This window comes from Apium graveolens, chromosome 3 (genome assembly GCF_009905375.1).
Source record: "Apium graveolens cultivar Ventura chromosome 3, ASM990537v1, whole genome shotgun sequence".
NCBI lineage: Eukaryota > Viridiplantae > Streptophyta > Magnoliopsida > Apiales > Apiaceae > Apium > Apium graveolens.
Genome location: NC_133649.1, coordinates 213,192,674 through 213,212,805, shown reverse-complemented (window position 1 = coordinate 213,212,805; position 20,132 = coordinate 213,192,674). Strand labels below are relative to the sequence as shown.

The following is a 20,132-nucleotide window of genomic DNA, read 5'->3' as shown; positions in this document are numbered from 1 at the left end:
AGTTGCATCCATCTCCAGAATTTCTGCTATATTGCCTTGAGGTAGGCTCTGAGTTGGATTCTGGTATTCATTAGCAGCCATCAGTTCAATCAACTCGTAAGCTTCATCGTAGCTCTTAGCCCATAAGGCTTCACTTGATGCTGCATCTAGCATGGGTCTAGACTGTGCTCCCAAACCATTATAAAAGCAGTTGATATTCATCCAGTCAGGCATCCCATGATGGAGACACTTCCTAAGCATCTCCTTATAGCGCTCCCAAGCTTCACATAAAGACTCTCTCGATTACTGTGCAAATTGAGTAAGAGCGTTTCTGATTACAGCTGTCTTTGCCATAGGGAAGAATTTAGTGAGAAACTTTTGAGCAAGATCTTCCCAAGTAGTGATGGAACTAGCTGGTAGAGAGTGTAACCAGTGTTATCCTTGTCCCTCAGAGAGAATGGGAACAGCTTCATCTTAACATCATCTTCGGAAACACCATTGAACCGGAAGGTGTCAGAAATCACGATGAAATCCCTAATGTGAGTATTGGGATCTTCCGTTAGAGAACCCCTAAACTGGACTGAATTCTGCACCATCTTAATCATGCTAGATTTGATTTCAAAAGTATTAGCCGTGATGGCTAGTCTGACAATGCTAGACTGAATGTAATTAATCTTTGGTTGATAAAAATCCATCTAAGCTTTCGGATTTGTTGCTGGTTCTCCCATTATAATGATCATTTCTTCTTCAACTTTCTCCTCAACAAAGACTTCTTCTTCTACTACTTCAACTTCTTCCTCCACTTTATCCAGTGTTCTCTTGCGAGATCGAGAACGCGTTAGCATAAACGCTCTCTAGAGTACCTGAAACACCAACAAGCAAACAAGTAAGTAAAATATCCGAGTCGGTGAACTTTAACGACCACTGATGACAAGCACATAAACTAAAATTAACACCGTGTCCCCGGCAGTGGCGCCAAAACCTTGTTAGGACGAAAACACGCGCTAAAACTTCACGCAAGTATACGTGTTCGCAAGTAATATAGAATATTTTCTAGTTTGTTCCCACAGAGACTGGTTTAGGTTAAATTCAGAATGTGCACCTATGCATCAATGTATGATTATCGTTCAATGCTAAGACAAGTAACAAATTGAGATGTTTTATAACTACGATTAAACTAACATGCAAATAACTAAGAGATTAAGAGTGATTTAACTATATGAGACAAACATGGGATTCTAACTTCATTAAATAATTCATTCAAAGTCATTGTTCTTAACCTTAGCATGCAATGGTGATGACAATTAATCAGATAACACGAAACTAGTAATTGACAACTTTCGTTGTACGAATACACAACTACCAGACATCCACAAAAGAGATAGAAGCTGAATAGACACAAATTATGTTGAGACCCTGTAAGTCTATAGAATTTGACAACATAAAGGTTTAATGCACAAGTTATCTATCGTGATTACATATGGCAAGTAAGATGGTTAAAATTACCTACTAATCATGCATAACAAATACATGAACCTATGCTAGCATGGCAAGTTCTAAATCCCTATATTCATTGTCACTTCAATAGAGATTAACACGCTATCTTATAAGTTTGCGACGCTCATAAGATGAATAAGCACAACCAATACTAGGATATCATACAATCACCACACACTTAGGTATCGAAACAAATTAACTATTGAAATCCATAAGTAAATCCGTTAGAACCCCATGATAACGATTAGTTCATAACTGAACTCATCGTCACCATGGGTTCCAATGAAAGCATGGTAAATACACTAAGATAAACTAGGTCTTTATAAACTGAATAATAATCAAAGTACGTTAACAGGAGTATTATGTTCAAACAATAAAAAAACAAGAATCCAAGATTACAACTTAAGCAAATAATCACAAGTAAAAATAGATCTTCTTCTCCTCCGTTGTATTATGCTATAAGGTCTTCTTCTGCTCTCTCCTTGCTCTCGTATATGAGAAACGTCCTTTTGGAGTCTTTAAATACCAGCTCATCCAATCAGGAGTCCAACAAATCAGTCTTTTATTCAAATCAGGATTCAAAAAATTCGACCACGACCGCCCTGTACTTCTGCCAAACCAGCGCGGCCCTCCCAAGTGTAGCGCGACCGCCGTGGCCTCCTGGAGAATCTGGATTTTTCTCATTTTCTTGCCTTCTCGCGCTGGTTCCTCTCGCGCAATCGACCGAGGCTCCATCCTAACACTCTTCTAGCATAAAAACAATATAAAATCTATTCTTCTTCCAAATATGCCCTGAAATGCAAAACACTACAAAAACACATCAAAAACACAAATAACTTGAGTAAAAAACACCAATTCGAGCATTTACGAAGCATTCTAAGTGGATATAAATGCCACTTATCAACCTACTCGACCGAGTATGACGCGATGACCATAGATCGGGGCCCTCTGTGCTATGACAGATGGTTGTAGCCATACCAGCATCATCGTGGCCTTGAGAAAAATCCCCAAGTTTGACAATATATTTCGCATATTTTTTATCCCACTTTTGGTACCTTTACTTATTTTTTCAGCCCTACACCTTGTGACTACATCCTCGTACTCCCTTTTCCTCATCTCAAGCTCGTCCTCCATGAAGTGGTAGTGTCGAGACATTTGTTTAACTCATAGTCATGTTCCTCCTTTGAAATGTGTCCATGTGTTCTTCATACTCGATTGATGATTTCATAAACTTCAAGTGTATTTCCCCATAACCAACAAACTGTTCATTATCACGGACGGCATACCCTTGTGCGGCCCATATACCTCGCAACCTTTTAACAAATTGTTTGACAAGACAGATTTCTGCTCGTTGAGCTTCAGTAGGTGCCTGAGATTCGATCCATTTATACTAATTAACTTCCCCGTTATTACCAATATCAGAACTTACGTGTCCCTTTCCCTTGTCCATGACCTGAGTGTAACATTCTCAAAATTTAGAAAATGTAATATGTTAGGTCACACACACTGTAGAGGGGGTGAATACAGTGTAAAGTACAATCAAATCGAACTTTAATAACTCAAGTAACAGAAAATAAACTTTATTGAAATAATAAACTCTGTTACAGTATGGAACTGTTACCTCTCAGTGATGAACAAATATCACGAGAGCTGCTAGGGTTACAATGAATAATCTTCTCAAATATGATAACACTTATAGTGTAAACCCTATGTATGTGTTTATATACTACACAGTTACAAGATAATCGCTAATTGATATGGAATATAATTCTGCTTCCTAAAATATATCAATCAGATATCTTTTCTTCCAAGTACTCTATTCTTCATAGAATTCCTTCTTCATGCATATCCCTTCTTATATTTGTCTCGATCTTCTTTCCTTTAATCAACTGCTGTCCTTATCTGAACGTCCTTCAGTACTTAAGTTCTGATATCCATCTTCTGATGATTATCTTCTGATAATATAAGTACTGATATTCTTAAGTCCTGACTTTCAGTAAGTACTGATTTATCCTGTTTAAGTAAGATCTGAAAACTAAACATAAATCATATTAGCCATGACATTATCAAATATATCTAACAATCTCCCCCAACTTGTAAATTAGCATAATATACAAGTTTAACAGATATTTGATGATGTCAAAAACATTAAGTACAAATGCATGAGAATTAGACTAGATACCTACAACTTACAGTCCTTAAAGCTTTACCAATATTTAACTTCTGATAATAACTTCAGTCTGTACAAATATCAGAATTTAAGCAGTTGTAGATCTTGACTTGGCTTCATCTTCTGATCTCTCTGATGTCAGGAGTTGTTCTGAGATAGTTCTTCAGCAAACATCTCTCAGCATATCTGAGTTCATCAATCATCCTCCTTTTAGCATCTTTAAGCTCTGCAATATCTTCACCAATTTGAAAGATTGCAGCCCTGAGATCATTAATCTTAGCTTTTCTTATATCCTGATCCAGTCTGATCAAATATGCCTTATCAGACTCAAGATTGAATTCTACAGCCCTGTAACCCAGAAAGGTAGTTATAATCTTAGCAGTGTTGGGCTTCATTTCAACTATATCACCCTTGTGATCTCTGTACTTTGGAACACATGTGCTGTCAGTCTTAACAGAATAAAGCCTTTTCTGTCTCTGAATCTGATCCTTCAAATAGTTTGCAGCACTTCCTGTCAATCTGTCATTCACTTGAAGTAAGAATAGTACATGCTCCAATTCTTCAAAATACTTCAATGGAATGGCATTTTGCCTTATATGATAAACCCTACCATCTGTCATGAAGTACAATAAGATGTGTTCTTTCAAGTAGGTATGGTAAACCATTTGTACAGATTCCAGTTGATTCAATCTCTCAGGAGTTGCTCCAATACCTGGTTCACTCAAGGAAGTTGGATCATTGGTAGTGTTCTGTATTCTTCTTTCATCAGCACTTCCCAATCCAGTTTTATCTCTTGCTTCCTTTCCAGTAACTACTCTTGCTTCAAAACCACTTGCAGCAGTCTTCAAAGGTTGAGTCTGTTTTGCTTTAGTGAATCCTGGTAGGAGTGTCTTTGATTTATCTTCTGATATCAAGTTAACTTGAGCTATGTCAGAGGTTACTTGCTTCTTCAAAATATCAGAACTTACTGTCTCTTGACTCTGAACAACTTGAGCTATGTCAGAGGTTGTCTTAGAAACTTTTCTTGAAGTCAGAGCAAGATCATCCTTTTTATCAGTGATTTCTTCATTCTCAGGAGGCACATAAACCTTGATAGGTTCACCAACTTTTTCTTTACCCTTGGATCTTAGATCTATCTGCGGTTGTGATTTAGCCAATATTGCTTCAGTATTTGTCCTTTCTTTTATCACAATGCCTTTGAGTTTTGGAAGTGTCTTTTTACCAGAAGCTTCAGATTTAGATGTGACTTTTTCTGATTTAAGTCTGGCTTCTTCTTCCATTAAACTCTCCAAGTCCATTCCTGGATTTTCCTGAAGAAATAACTGTCTTGACATTTCTTCATCAAGATCTAAAAGTTCATCAGAACTTATCTTTTTACCAGTAGCAGAACTAATCCTTTTTCCAGTATCGGAACTTGTCCTGTGACTTGTGATTTCAGCTTTTCTTGATGAGAAACCTCTACCTTGACTATGACCTCTACCCATTCCAGAGTTTCCTTGGTCATCCTTTTCATCATCCTTCCCTTTCAGTGTCTTATCAGTCTTGCATTTGGACTTAATTACTTTCTCCCCCTTTTTGGCATCAGCAGGTAATAGAAGAGAAACAAGCAATTCCACTAAGGCTTGGATTTTACTAAGTTGAGATTGCTGAGAAGCTTGATTTTTCAGAATATCATCAATCTGAGCTTGTTGTTTCGCTTGAGTCTTCTCAATATAAGCAACTCGGTCAAAGGTAGGTTGGAAGAATTTTTTCTTGTCAATTTTCTGAATTTCTTCCTGTTTGATGAATTCTTCCTGAATCTTGTGTAGCTCTACATGAGTAGTTGAATGGAGACCTTGTAGATGTTTAGTACTCAATGCAGTGACTCTAAGCTGTGTTTTGAAATCATCAGTATTTAACATCTCATCAGCTTTTGTCAAGTGCTCAGCCAGATTCTTTGCAGATGGAACACAAGTAATTGAGTTCCATTCCTTAGTCCACTCCTGACCAGCAGGAGTTTCACTCCAAGACACTGGTGCTTCTCTGGTAACAAACTTCTTAACAAGTTCAGATTTAAGAACTGTTTGTTGAGGGGCATGTCCTGAAGGACCTGCTTCATCAGTATCTGCTTGGAGAGCAGCATCACCAGTATCTCCAGCATTTGCAGCATTAGAACTTACAGAATCAGCATCTTCTGATAAAACAACAGTATGCAAAGCAATTGAGGCTTCAACATCATCTTCTAAGTGCTGATCTGGATCCAAGTTCTGATCAACAGCCTTATCCTGATGCTCACCTATATTCTGATCATCAGCATCTAGATGCAAAGAAGGTGTAGTAGATAATTCTGGAGTTTGAGCAGCATCAGTAACAGGTGTTGTTGATGGATTAGTTGATGTTGGAGCTTCTAAGTAAAGTACTTCAGGCACAACCAATGTCTGGATATCAATTTCAGCACTTGTGCCTGGAACAACAGGAGATACAAACTTTTGAACAGGAGACACAGATGGTGTGTTGGCCATTTCAGTAGCAGCTTCCTGAGTTGGAGTTGATGGAGAAGCAGTGGCTTTAGCAGATTCTGGTTCTTGTGAGATCAGAGATTCCTGATCTCCTTCCTTAGTTGCTGCTTTCTCATCATCTGAAACTGGCCTTTTAGCTCTCTGTTTCTTGTATCTCTTTGAAGGTTGGGATTCCTTGGGAGTTTCAGTAGAAGTCATTTTTCTAAGCCTTTTGAGAAGCCTAGATCCCCCAATTGCAGAATCCTTCTGAGAAGGAACTTTCTCAGCTTCTTTGATAACAGGTTCTGATGTAGAAACCTGTTCCTTACTGTCAGATTCATCTCTCAAAACAATCCTCCTTCTCTTCTGAGGTGTTGGAGGAACAGTCTTTGTCCTCTTAGGCTTGGAAGATGAAGGCTTCACAGTAGGTGCTGAGGATGAGGGTTGAACTGTCTGTGAAGTGGAGAGATATGATTTGAGATATGTTCTGAGGGATGGTTGAGTAGTATGAGTGGTATGTTCTGTTGGTTGCTGTGGTGTTTGAGATGTGGTGGTAGGTTTGATATCAGGATAAACAGATCTATAGGTGCCAGGATCAGCATTTACCAAGATCTGTTTTACAGACTGAGGAATCTGTAAAGGTCTAACCACTGTTTTCTTAAGATCAGCATTTACCAAATCATTAAAGGCTCGTTTTGCAATTTTGAAAGGTACAGTTAAGTCAGTGGTAGGTTGGGGTTCATCAGTACAACAAAAATTATAAATAAGCTGACAAAATCTAGCAAAGTAAACAACATTCCTATCTTCTGTCATCCTATCCCCAATAAAACCTATCACAGCATTTGCAAAATCGAAATGAGTTTGGTTAATGAGTGCATACCCGATGTGCTGACTCATTATAGGGATTGCATCAAAGTTGGAACACTTATTTCCAAAAGCTTTAGTGATGCAGTCGAAGAAGAAACTCCATTCCTTTCTGATATGAGCCCATTTCAACTGCCCAAGCTTTGCCAAACTCTGCTCATACCCCAAATTAGCCATTAATTCTTTAAGAGCTGATTCTTCCGCGGTTGAAAAAGTACATCCTTCTGGTAAATGTAGAGCCTTTCGAATTGTACCAGGAGTTACCACATGTGTAGAATCATCCACTTCGAAAACAATACTGGGAGTACCATGTGTACCTCCATTATCAAAGTGCCCAGTCCGCCAAAATGTCAGAACTTGTTGGCCGGAAAAGACTGAAGGTTGGGTCAATGCATACCCGATTTCACTGTGTGCAAGAAGATCTTGCACAAAATGCAACTCAGATGGAGCTTCAGCATGATCGAGAATTGCAGCATAGTTGTTTGGAACAAATTTAGCTCCATCAATGATCAAATCCTTAGGTGCCATGATAAAAATCGAGATTTAAGAGTGCCTGTTAGGTGTTTGATAAAATGTCTAAATGAAAAACCAACGTCAGGAGTAGAAAGAGAGTAAAAGCAAATAGAGAGATAAAGTGTAAAAGTGAATAAAAGATTAGAAAATCCTCTCTCTATCTTATTTATACTTTTAAAAAAAAATGTAACCGTTGGACACCTGTCAGACATGCAGTAATAATGAATAGTTAATTGGCACGGGAAAACAGTAATCATTACTTACCCACTTGCAGTTTTTCAAGGAAAAACCGTTTCACTTACCCAGTAATTCCATTAATCAAGGTAAATCAGTTTTAATTCAAAATTGAAACTGTTTCCACTTATTCAATTATTTTTCACTGCAACACCAATATTCTGAAAAAAAAATTCGAGTGAGAATGACCAAAATAAATCAAGGGAACAAGTATTGATAACATAAAATTAGAACTTAATTTAAATTTAAATTGTAATGGTCATCAGAATATGAATATTTATCAGGATTTATCAATGTATTTCAGAACATCTCAGAGACAAGAACTTGCAAAAAAAAGAAATTTCATTAATATATTAAGAGAATACATTCATGAAATTTAAATTACATCAGAACTTTTACAAGATTGTCCTAAGCTTCTAAACCTAACATCAACATCCTTAGTCCTAGCTCGAGAAGCAGGGAAAGGCTGACGATGAAAAAAAACAGGAAGAAGAAAATAAATCATTTCTTCTTCCTACTCTCGACAAACAGAATAGCGAGTCGGATGATTCGCTCTTGCTGGCGGAGAGCTTCCAGCCTTTCCTCCTCCAATCGCTCCAGATGGCGATGGTAATCCATGTAGAAGAACAGGAGGTGGGTGAGTACCTCCTGGGGAACTGAGTCCCATATCTCATCAGGAATGGCAGTGCGTGCCATTCCTACTGCCAGGCTTCACAGCTCAGCTCCATGTTGAATGTTTCATAGTTCAAAAATATATTGTAATTGACCATGGTGTTTCTGATATTAAGAGTATGAAGATGAGTTTGTGATAATAGAGTTGATGTGAAGGCTGATGTGAAGTGGTTATTTATATAGGAAAAAGAATTCCAGGAGACGCAAGGGAATTTAATGCTGACCTCCCGAGACTGGGAAGACGAAAAACAGTCATTGGAAGTGTAAGTCAGGGTTAATGCGCACAAGTAACAAGTAAAAATTACTGTACGTGTACGTGAACCACTATCCCTAATGATATTGACTGTTAATATTCTACCCAAATGTGTTCTGATTTAAAATGAGACTATTTTTAGATTTTATCCACAAATAAGTCAAGTAAAGGATCAGAATGTAATATCAGAACTTAGACTTATATCAGAACTTAACAGTTATCAAAACATAATTTCTTAACTCGAAAAATGAACGCCTTATCTTAGTAAGTCCTCGCACAAATTATGATTTAGATTCTTCAGAACTTCATCATCAGAACATGCAATCAGAACTTGTCCTCAGAATTTGTGCAATGTGACACAGAAACTGTTCATCTAAAATAACATGGATCACCACAGTTATTTTCATCATTCATATGGAGTGTTTAGTGTGTGCATTAAGCTAATTATCAGACAAAGAGTAAAGTCTGATTCACTTCAGTACATCTTAGAAATAAGGCATAACTAAAACTTTACTAAAAACCTGTCATTATTCTGAAACCTACTATTGAATGAGTTCAAGCTTGAGTCCACCTCAACTATTTTGTGCTAATTTTGTGCACCTTTTTAAATTCCATTTTACAGTGGCTTCTCAGTGTAAGTGAGTCACGACTGCTTATTAGAATTTATGCTATTATCAGAGTATTTCTCCAGTAATCATAGAGTGTGAAAAGTCACCAAGAAAATATTTTGCTTTTCTAATGCATATTTACTTAATACCAGCAATGCACTTGGGTCATTCCTTCCACATTTTTACTCTAGATCTCAAAGGAGTACCAGAATTTTAATCCTTGAATCTTTTCTTTTTCTTTTGATAAGAGAGGTTTGTCAGCACTTAGTACATTCAACAGATTTACTAGCATTAGAAGTTAACAGATGAGAAGCAATATTCTAGTTTGTGACTTAGTAATAAGATAGACAAAGTAAACTCAACTAGGCTCAATATCAGAAATTGCTTGTGTCAATGGATTTCCACATAAATAGTTACTGCTAACATGGGATCATTAGTATATTGAAGATTAATAGGTCAACATCTAGCACAGGTATCCTCATAGGATTGAATAGTTACATAAACAAACATATCATTTTCAGAGTTTAGAAAGTTACATCAGACAATAGTCAGTACTTAAGCAAATTTTCAATTAAGTACAAAATACACAAAGACAGTAATTTCTGTAAATACTGATTATAAAGTCTGATGCATCAGAACAAAACTAAGCAGATTTAGAGAAAGAACCTGAAACCATTCCAATTTCATTTACCAATCTTGTAAAAGTAGCTTCACATAGTGGTTTTGTGAAGTTATCTGCTAGTTGTTGATCTGTTGGAACAAAGTGCAATTCCACTGTACCTTCATCCACATGTTCCCTTATGAAGTGGTACCTAATGCTGATGTGCTTTGTCATTGAGTGTTGAACTGGATTACCTGGCATAGCAATAGCACTTTGATTATCACAGTAAATAGGGATTTTGAAATATGTTAACCCATAATCCAGTAACTGATTCTTCATCCAAAGAATCTGTGCACAACAGCTTCCTGCAGCAATGTATTCTGCTTCTGCAGTTGATGTGGAAATTGACTTTTGTTTCTTGCTAAACCAAGAAACCAATGAGCCTCCAAGAAATTGGCAGCTTCCACTTGTGCTTTTCCTGTCAATTTTGCAACCTGCAAAATCTGCATCTGAGTAACCTATTAGTTTAAAATCTGATTCTCTGGGATACCATAATCCCAGATCAGCTGTTCTCTTAAGATACTTGAAAATTCTTTTCACAGCTGTTAAGTGAGGTTCTTTTGGATCTGCTTGAAATCTTGCACAAAGACAGGTAGCATACATGATATCAGGTCTACTAGCAGTTAGATAGAGTAGAGAGCCAATCATACCTCTATAATCAGTAATATCTACTGATTTACCAGTATCCTTGTCCAGTTTTGTTGCAGTGGCCATGAGAGTGGATGCACTTGAACAATCTTGCATTCCAAATTTCTTCAGCAAGTTTCTGGTGTACTTAGTTTGACAAATAAAAGTGCCTTCTTCATTCTGCTTGACTTGAAGGCCCAGAAAATAGCTAAGTTCCCCAATCATACTCATCTGATACTTTGACTGCATCAGTTTGACAAACTTTTTACAAAGTCTGTCATTTGTAGACCCAAAAATGATATCATCAACATAAATCTGGACCAGAAGTAAGTCCTTTCCATGGTTGAGGTAGAACAGTGTTTTGCCTATTGTTCCTCTGTTAAATCCACTTTCCAGAAGAAACTGAGCTAAAGTCTCATACCATGCTCTAGGAGCTTGCTTAAGTCCATGAAGTGCTTTATCAAGCCTGTAGACATAATCTGGATATTTGGAATCTACAAAGCCTGGAGGTTGTTCAACATATACTTCCTCCTCCAATTCTCCATTGAAAAAAGTACTTTTCACATCCATTTGAAAGACAGTAAACTTTTTGTGAGCAACATAAGCCAAAAATATCCTTATGGCTTCTAACCTAGCAACTGGTGCAAATGTTTCATCATAATCAATTCCCTCTTGTTGAGAATATCCTTTTGCAACCAGTCTTGCCTTATTCCTTGTAATTATGCCATCACTATCAATTTTGTTTCTGAATACCCACTTTGTACCAACAACAGATCTATTCTTTGGTCTTGGCACTAGGGTCCAGACTTTGTTTCTTTCAAATTCATTTAACTCTTCCTGCATTGCTTGCACCCAATCAGCATCTTGAAGAGCTTCTTCCACTTTCTTTGGCTCAGTCTGAGAGAGAAAAGAATTGTAAAGACATTCATTTGAAGTACCTGTTCTAGTTCTGACACCTGCATCAGGATTTCCAATTATCAAATCAGGTGTGTGTGATTTAGTCCACTTCCTTGCAGATGGAAGCTTTTCTCTAGAACTGGATGCTCCCCCATGATCAATGTTGTCTTCATTTTCATTTTCTGATGCTCCCCCTGAAACTATGCTCTCTGAGTTGGATTCTTCAGAATTTGGATTTTCAGAACTATCAGAACTTGGCTTATCATAACTTGACGAATCAGAACTTGAAGAGCCAGTTGTATGTTCTGATGCTTCTTAAGATGTGATAAGATCTTGAGTATGCTCCCCCTGCATAGGTGCATCTTCCTTTGGCGTAGTCACCACAGTTTCAATAACATCAGAGTTTGCAGTATCAGGACTTATATTGTCAGGATTTTCAGGATCAGAATTTGAGTCTTCATTTTCAAATCTCAGCTGATCATGATCAATAAAATCTTCAAGTCCGGTAATCTTCTTATCATCAAAAGAGACATTGATAGATTCCACGACCACTCTTGTTCTCAAGTTATAGACTCTGAAGGCTTTTGTGGAAAGTGGATATCCAACAAAGATTCCTTCATCAGCTTTTAGATCAAATTTGGATAGCTGTTCAGGATGAGTCTTAAGAACAAAACACTTGCATCCAAATACATGAAAATACTTCAGATTTGGCTTCTTTTTCTTTACCATCTCATATGGTGTCTTTCCTTGCTTGTTAATGAGTGTTGCATTCTGAGTAAAACAAGCAGTCTGCACAGCTTCAGCCCAGAAATAGGTTGGAAGCTTTGCTTCTTCAAGCATTGTACGTGCAGCTTCAATGAGAGTTCTATTCTTCCTTTAAACAACTCCATTTTGCTGTGGAGTTCCAGGAGCAGAGTATTCCTGCTTAATTCCATGGTTTTTGCAGAACTCTTCCATTATCAAGTTCTTGAACTCAGTGTCATTATCACTCCTTATTGTTTTCACAGAATCTTTGACCAATTTATCCAGTTATTTGACATGATCAATCAAGATAGGTGCAGTTTCACTTTTTGTGTGCAAGAAATACACCCATGTGTATCTGGTGAACTCATCCACTATGACCATAGCATATTTCTTCTTTGCAATAGACATGACATTTACTGGACTAAATAGATCAACATGTAGTAGGTGATAAGGCTCAAGAATTGATGATTCAGTCTTGCTCTTGAATGAGGATTTTCTTTGTTTAGCCTTCTGACAAGAATCACAAAGGCCATCAGGAGCAAATACTGACTTTGGCAGTCCTCTCACAAGATCTTTCTTGACTAATTCATTTATATTGTTGAAATTTAAATGAGAGAGTTTCTTGTGCCAATTCCAGCTTTCTTCAATTGACGCTCTACCCATCAGACATATTGCAGAACCATCAATACTTGTTGAAAGCTTAGCTTCATAAATGTTACCACGCCTGTATCCTTTCAGAACAACTTTGCCTTTAGATTTACTCACAACTTCACAGTGCCTTTCAGAACAACTTTGCCTTTAGATTTACTCACAACTTCACAGTTTTCTTCAAAGAAATCAACATGATAACCTCTGTCACAGATTTGACTTATACTCAACAGATTATGTTTAAGTCCTGAGACCAGAGCTACTTCTTTAATAATGACATTCCCAAGATTGATATTGCCATATCCCAAAGTTTTTCCAACATTGCCATCTCCATAAGAAACACTTGGGCCAACTTTCTCCACAAAGACTGATAGCAGGGCTTTATTTCCATTCATATGTCCTGAACATCCATTGTCCAGAACCAGGATGTTTTTCCTTCAATCACAAAGACCACTAATGATTAGTTTTAAGGACCCAGACTTGCTTGGATCCTTTGGCCTTATCAAGTTTGTTAACATTTACAGCGGATTTAGCATCAGAGTTTGTGTTAACAATTTCTTTATCAGAACTTACACTATCAGACTTTGAATCAGAATTTACACTAGAAGGAACAATGAAAACTTTCTTTAAAGAAGGTTTTATTTGATAATAATCATAGTACAAACTATGATATTCCTTACAAGTATAAATGGAATGCCATAAACTACCACAATGAAAACAAGGATTTTGTGGCTTATATCTAACAGACTGACTCTTAACTCCTGACTGAAGGTAAGGAGTTTATGTTCTTATTCTTCCTGCAAAAAGAGGCCAGATGGTTAGAATTTCCACAGTTATGACACGTTTTTCTAGGAGCTTTAGGAACAGGCTTATAATCATTGCTTTTATTCACACCTTCCTTTCCATTCCTATTTTTCCTAGGTGATTTTACCTTGTTTGCGTTCTTAACATCTTTCAGCTTATGCTTAAGCTGCTTCTTAGTCATTAAGCCTATGTTTACTTCAGCTGTCTTTTCCTGTTTTAGTTTGTCAGAAGTTAATCCCTTTTTAACTTCTGATTTCTCATTATCAGACTTTACAGTTACAAACTTAATAGCTTTTAACTTTGGCTTTTGCTTAACAACAACAGGCTTAATTTCTACAGTTCCTTTATCATTCTTATCCTCTCCATAACCTAAGTCCTCTTTCCAGTTTTCACTACTTAGCAAATTTTGAGTTGTTCTGCCAGAGTTAGTCCAAGTCCTGATAACCTCTCTTTCATTTTCTAACTCAGTTTTTAGAGATTCATTCATTTTTAGCACTTCATCCCTAACATAAAAAACATCATCTCTATCTTTCTGAGTTTGATGGAACATAACTAACTCTTTTTCTAAGAAATCATTTCTTTTCTTAAAAGCAAGATTTTCAGAAGTTAATCTTTCACATGTTAAAGTTTGATCTCTATAATTAACAAACATGGTTTTAAGATATCTTCTCAACTCATTAATATCATCAGTATGAAAAGTATAAGTAGTCTGAGGTACCTTTGATTCAGCAGCTTCAGAACTGCTTTCAGCACTTACTTTATCAGCATTTGCCATCAAAGCATAATTCTCCTCACTTTCAGAGTCTGAGGTGTCTATCCAGCTTTTCTTCTTTGTGACAAGAGCCTTGCCTTTGTCACCCTTCACTTTCTTACAATCAGGAGATGTGTGGCCTTTCTCACCACAGTTATAGCATTTGACATTGGTATAATCTCCTCTATCAGACTTTCCTCCTCTGCCCTGAGATCTTCTGAAATTCTTCTTATCAGAACTTGTGCCTTTCCTGGAAAACTTCTTTCCCCTCATGAACTTCCTGTATGCAATATTTGTGATCCCTTTCACCATAAGAGCACACAGCTTCATCATCTCCTCATCAGCATCAGTCTCAGGCAAGCTTTCAGAATCTGAGTCATCATCACTTTCAGAACTTGATGACTCAGTATCAGACTTTGTGAAAAGAGCTTTACCCTTGTCTTTCCTTGAGGTAGCTGCCTTGGGGGATTCTTCTTCAGCCTTAAGAGCAACTTTCCTTGACTTTCCTCCTTTCCTCTTGCTTCTTTGTTCCATCTCAAGTTCATGAGTCTTGAGCATTCCATAAATTTCATCAAGAGTTGTTTCATCAAGATTGTAGTTGTCTCTTATTGTTGTTGTCTTCAAATCCCAGCATTCAGGAAGAGCCAACAGAAATTTAAGGTTTGAGTCTTCAAGATCATACTCCTTATTAACCAGTGTCAAATCATTCAAGAGTTTGACAAATCTATCATATAAATCAGTTAATGACTCATTAGCCTTTGAGTCAAAGTGTTCATACTCTTGAGTGAGTATTGTCTTCCTGTTCTTTTTAATTGTATCAGTTCCCTGACACGTTGTTTCCAGAGCATCCCATATCTCCTTTGCAGTCTTGCAGTTAATTACCCTGTTTGACATTACATTATCAATGGCACTATGCAGTAAGTGTCGTACCTTAGCATCCTTAGCAATTGATGCAATATCTTCAGCAGTATAATCAATCTTCTCCTTTGGTACAGTCTTTGCTGCTTCACCTGCAACTGCAATAGCGAGCTTGGTTGGTTTGTGAGGTCCTTCCTTGATTCTATCAAGATATTCTGGATCTGTGGGTTCCAGAAACATGGTCATCCTCACCTTCCATATGGCATATTCAGATGGTCTCAGTATGGGAACTCTGATAGTCTCATACCGACTTTGAATTTGTGTCTTTGGAGGTTCTTCAGTTTTGGTAGGCTTAGTTGGAGTTTCTGTGTCAGACATGATTGTGTTTGGATCTTAAATTGTTTGTGCGTTAACAGATAGGCTCTAATACCATTTGTTAGGTCACACACACACACTGTAGAGGGGGTGAATACAGTATAAAGTACAATCAAATCGAACTTTAATAACTCAAGTAACATAAAACAAACTTTATTGAAACAATAAACTCTGTTACAGTATGTAACTGTTACCTCTCAGTGATGAACAAATATCACGAGAGCTGCTAGGGTTACAATGAATAATCTTCTCGAAAATGATAACACTTATAGTGTAAACCCTATGTCTGTGTTTATATACTACACAGTTACAAGATAATCGCTAATTTATATGGAATATAATTCTGCTTCCTAAAATATATCAATCAGATATCTTTTCTTCCAAGTATTCTATTCTTCATAGAATTCCTTCTTCATGCATATCCCTTCTTATGTTTGTCTCGATCTTCTTTCCTTTAATCAACTGTTGTCCATATCTGAACGTCCTTCAGTACTTAAGTTCTGATATCCATCTTCTGATGATTATCTTCTGATAATATAAGTACTGATATCCTTAAGTCCTGACTTCCAGTAAGTACTGATTTATCCTGTTTAAGTAAGATCTGAAAACTAAACATAAATCATATTAGCCATGACATTATCAAATATATCTAACATAATACTAGAAAGGGGGAAATTTTGTTGATGACTTATAGTTTTGCAGATATTTATAGGCAAAATTTTACATTGTTAAAATATTATATTAAGTTGTGCAGTTAAGAATGTGAAAATATTTGATGTCATTGGGGCAATAATTTTAAAGATGAAAGTATTCATTTGTATCGTTATTGAGAATAAAACCTGAGTTGTCAAATCATTTGAAACATTTGCATGTGACTACTCTTGTGAATTTATGAAATGTGCAGTTCCTTTAAGTACAGACAATACTTGTTTTAACTTTTCCATATTTGTATGAAGATTCGCACATGGCATGTTTTATTACAACTTTGTGAAATCATTTGACAAGTCGGATTTACTTTTTAAAAGTTGGCAAGTCGAGTCTACTTTTTAAAAGTTAATAAGTCCAGGATCCATGGTGGATACTGAATTATTACATATGTTAGTAAGTTGTTTTGATGTTATGTTACTGCAAGGGTGTTTAAAATTAATTTGCATCAAGACTTTTATAACGTAGTTTTGTGTAGATCCGCCTTATGAATTGACGTGAAATTTAAATTAAAATCATAGTGAAAATTACATTATCAGATTTATGTAGTCGTGCGCAATGGATATTTTTTACTCCGTTTTGTATGACCTTCTTGATGGCAGGCGCTGCATTTGTTGGCCGAATGTGAAGCATCCATCTCCGTTCTTATTCTCATGGATTGCCCCTTTTCACCGCATTTTTTCCTCTTCCTCTTTAGGGACTCATCGGCCTCCAACTTACCATACATTTGCCATTTGAGGGGTAATTGATAGTTCCAATATTCAGCTGGTTGTAGTGGATATATTAATGACATATACAACTTTTGTTGTTCTTGGTTGTGGTGGGAAGGTTTAATGAGATGCTTCCACTGAATGCTATTTTTCATACATCCTGCAAATGCATGAGAGCACGGCATATGATGTGTTGCCCATTTCCCGCACGAGCAAATACGCTCTTTTAGCTTAACATCTTGCGTATTGCCTCCCTTTACCCCACCTTTGAACATGTAATGATGCGTACATACACTGAACATCGCTTGCATACGACTATAATCTAAGTTGCTCAGACTCGCGTACGGAACGTTGGACACGACACATATCCGGGTGTCGGACTCGGCATCTTAAAAAATATTGGACACGGGGACACCATCCAAATTTTAGACACGGGTACGGGGAAACGACATAATTTAAATTATATTTATTATTTTATATTATAAAAAATATAATAATTAAATATATATATATAATTAGTTTTGGTAGACTTCATAATTATAAAATAAAGTAAGGTAGTCATTTAAAATGGACATGTGACACTTAATTCTTACTATTACTTTATAAGTCAATATGTAATAATAAAAATGCAAATATTTAAACATTTAAACATGTTGTGTTGTCAATGGAAGACAGCTGGTCAGCTCATTCCTATCTAAAAAAATATGGACAAAGCACTGTCCAGATACATCCATTATTTATTACTTCAATTTATACATACATAATATACATACATGTATACCGTCGCTACTTTTTTACTTTTCTTCGGTTTCTTTTCATCTTCTTCTCTGGTCTTCAATTCTTTATTGTATCCTCATCTCTTTCGGGCCTTCTGTCACCATCATATTCTTCCCCTTTTTATTTTATATCAGTAAAAGTAAAGATCTAAAGTACCACATACAACATTTTCGATGACGAGGACGACGACGAAAGGTCGGATTTTTGAATGACGGATCCGGTATGTATTCCGGGTCATGTCCTGTGTCCCGTCAGGTCGACACAAGTACAGCGGCCAGAAGTGACGAGTCGGAGCAACTAAGATTATAAATTATGACCATGTGTACGGCAACCTTGGTTTCTATCTTAGAAAGTATAGCTGATGAACGTGAATATAATTTCCCCCCCCCCTTTGCATGCTATCCTCAATAATATTTCGATGTGTGTCCAGAATTTTTATGGTCTTGTAAAATAGATACTCCATCATTGCTGTAACAGGAAGGAAACGAGCCCATCGTATGTTTCCATTGAATCCTTCCATGACGTTTGTGGTTGTTTGGCCGTAACGATAACCATTTGTGTCGTAACACAGTGTCCACTTTTTGGCCGGTATTTTACGAAGATATTCCAATGCCGGAGGGGATATCTCACCAATACTCTTCATAAAGGATTCATGTTTCCATACTTGTGTGGTACTTCCAGCTTTCCACATCAACTTTCGCAATTCACCGCCCGGATACTTCGAACTGAAGTTACTTCTGACGTGGAAGAGGCAAATATATGAATGCCCCACGGCTCAAAGAATCCATTATGGAGATCTTTCATTGCAGAGATAATGTTTGATGCATGGTATAAAATTATGCATACGCCGACTCTTTGTTGGCACACATGTCTCCGCAAAAGTTTCAAAAACCAAGACCAATTATCATGGGTCTCCTCATCTACCAGGGCATAACACAGAGGATAAGGGTGGTTATTTGAATCGACACCCATGGCAACAAGTATCTTCCCTCTATATTTTCCCTTCAGGAAGGTTCCGTCAATTGAAATGACTGGTCTTGCATGTTTCCACCCATCCATCATTGCTTTGAGACACCAAAATATATGCTTGCAAAAAGACATACCCCGTTCTTTAGAATGAGGAACAACATCAATCCCAATAGCAGCTCCGGGATTAGCTGTTAAGATTGCTGCGAAGAACATTGGAAGACTTTCATATGTTGTAGCCCAGCTGCCATATACTTCTTCAATTGATATTTGCTTCCCTCTCCATGCTTTGTTGTAATTAACTTGGTGGTTGTATTCGTTGATGACAAGTGGCAAGATTGTTTTGATTGCTATTTCAGGAGTCTCTATCACCTGTGATAGTCAATCACTAAATAAATCTAAAAATAATCTCGCAAAGAATAGAAATAACATATTTAACATTTTACAACTAACATTGGTATTAAATTATGTAAAAAATTTACTTACAAGTGGTTTGATAAGCTTCGAAATCATTCTTGCAGATAATTTTCAGTGATCATGCAACGGCTGATTAACCATGCAAACATGTTGTTCTTCAATAACAGTTATCTCAAAACATCCATTTGTCTTCTTTTTCGAAGCCGTTAGCCTCTAATTACAACCGGTCCCCGTGCACTTTATAGCTAACTTAGACTTATTACTCTTCATCACAACATAGTTCCTATCAGCCTTCCTTATTACATTTATGAGGCTGACTTTGTCAGGAAATAAAAATTTATGATATAAGTCCACATAATCTTCATCTCAATCGAGATACATGTCATTACAATTATCCACTGTAGGAGCTGTGTATTCCTCGGTGACAAACCATGGCGCCCTAGCAACATGATGATGAGGGACAACTGCCCTAGTAACTTGTTCCCCCTATTAGAATTTCCTTCCTCATCCTCACTCTCAGAATCTTCATCTTCATCGTATGGCTCAAAAAGGTCATCACTAGATTCATCATTGTCCTCTGGCTCCCAACCCTGAAAATCAGGTTCATTAAGGGCTAACTGTTTACCGGCACTTGTTTGAGCTACATTCCTCGCCGAAGAGATATTCATGTCATCATTACGCCCTCTACCTTGTTCACTAAAACCACCCTCATAACCTCCATAATTTTGAGTAAACTCCTTTCTATAGCCACCTTGTTGGTTGAAACCCCCCTCATATCCTCCACCTTCTTGGGTAAACTCCCTTTCATATCCACCTTGTTGACTAGACCCCCTTTCATCCCTTCCATAGGTTTGTTGAGTAAACTCCTCTTCATACGCACGCTGCTGACTACTCCCCCCTCCGTAGCCTTGAAATACTTGATTTG

The 20,132-nt window shown here is 37.1% G+C and overlaps 1 non-coding gene across 1 annotated transcript; it reads left to right on the top strand.

The window, feature by feature from the left end:
* Positions 1–211: 211 nt before the first annotated feature.
* Positions 212–318, top strand: LOC141715290 (small nucleolar RNA R71). Its single transcript, XR_012572057.1, has one exon. It is a non-coding gene; the product is annotated as a small nucleolar RNA R71 (small nucleolar RNA).
* The last annotated feature ends 19,814 nt before the right edge of the window (positions 319–20,132 follow it).